Source organism: Cariama cristata, unplaced genomic scaffold (genome assembly GCF_000690535.1).
Source record: "Cariama cristata isolate BGI_N322 unplaced genomic scaffold, ASM69053v1 scaffold4172, whole genome shotgun sequence".
NCBI lineage: Eukaryota > Metazoa > Chordata > Aves > Cariamiformes > Cariamidae > Cariama > Cariama cristata.
In genome coordinates, this window is record NW_009604294.1 from 10,225 (window position 1) to 11,653 (window position 1,429).

At 50.9% G+C, this 1,429-nt stretch overlaps 1 protein-coding gene across 1 annotated transcript in view; it reads left to right on the forward strand.

Annotated features, from left to right (window-relative positions):
- LOC104157967 (calcium uptake protein 2, mitochondrial-like) overlaps positions 1–1,429 on the forward strand; it is a gene marked incomplete at its 5' end in the record, with an annotated part of 14,878 nt that overhangs the window by 7,468 nt on the left and 5,981 nt on the right. The window lies entirely within an intron of this gene.

The window sequence follows — 1,429 nt, forward strand, 5'->3', positions numbered from 1 at the left end:
CAGATCAACCCCCCCAGCTCCCTCAGCCGCTCCCCATCAGACTTGTGCTCCAGACCCTTCCCCACCTTTGTTAAGCAGCTCTGCTGTGACTTCCAGCCGAGCACAAGCCCCACATCCCAGATGCCATCTCCTCCTTGCCTTTGATGGCCGCTCCCAAAATGGAGCCGAGCGGCCCGAGTCACTCTCTGCTGGCCTGACTCCACGCTTGGCCTACAGGCCATGGTCCGTGCCGTCCGCTCCCCCCGCAGCTCGACCTCCCTTCCCAGGGTGCGGGGAGACTTGTGCGGGCGCTGCGGCAGGACGGGTGCTGCCAGCCCTCGCTGGCCGGTCCCCCCAGCATACGCGGGCTGCTGGGCTGGCCAGCAGTCACCACACCAGTTACGAGGACAGGAGCTGCGTCTGACAACCAAAGAGTGGTTTGCAAGCTGGGTGAGAAAGCGCTCGCGGCTCCGCACGACAAGGGGCCTCCCCTCGGCGCTGGCAGCACAAACAGGTCCCTTGCGTTTCATCCTCTTGTGAGAGGGAGAGTCGGGGACTGAAAGTGAGCCAGGTCGTAAGGTGGGGTGTGGAGGAATATACCTCGGTGGCTGACTATACTTCGGCAGCCTCATAAGCCCCTTTACTGGACCAGCAAATTGCCCATATAAAATGTGAGAGCATGTCATACCCCTCCTCAGTATTACCCTAATCAAACTCTAGCCTGAAACTTAAAATCACCTCCACTGTCAGGCTTTCATTTACCTGCATGTCCTGAGCCGGGAAGGATTTGTTGGCCCTTTATTTGCATGTGCAGCTCTAATTATTAGAGAGAAAAACACAGGAGAGAGCATATGGTGCAACAGCAGTCTTCGGCTAGTCCCTTGCAGACTTCACTGAGCTTCGAGCGACTAATTGTCCAAGTGATCTCATTAAAGAACTAAAGATAGCTGGGCAGACTAGCATGCCATCATTTCAGGGGAAAGAATTCAAACCCAGTGAGGCCGTGCAAACACTGATGAGCAAATGAGTCTCTACTGATATTTGCTACATAGCCCTTAGCTGTCCTCTTCTCCAGCTAATTGCTGGGACCCAGTATAGGAGTATTTCATTCTCTCCTGTCGATAATTTTTGCAACTCAATAAAGCAGGGTTCTTTCAAAGTACTAAAGGGGTTCTGGTAAGCATCACTATATTTTTAGCCTTTATATTTAAAAATTATCACTTGTTTTTGGATTGCCCCATTTCAGAAATTGAAATTACCAATTGGATCACACAGTATTGTCTTTTACTTTGTCAAAATTAATACTAGCCAGAAGAAATTATAATGGGCACGTAGACCAAACTGGGGAAACTAAAGCTACAACTCCTTACAGTTGTAGCTCTGTACCTGCAGGTTGTTACTTGCTTCTTGTGCTATCTTCCCCCCCCCCCCCAAAAAAAACAAGGCGTAA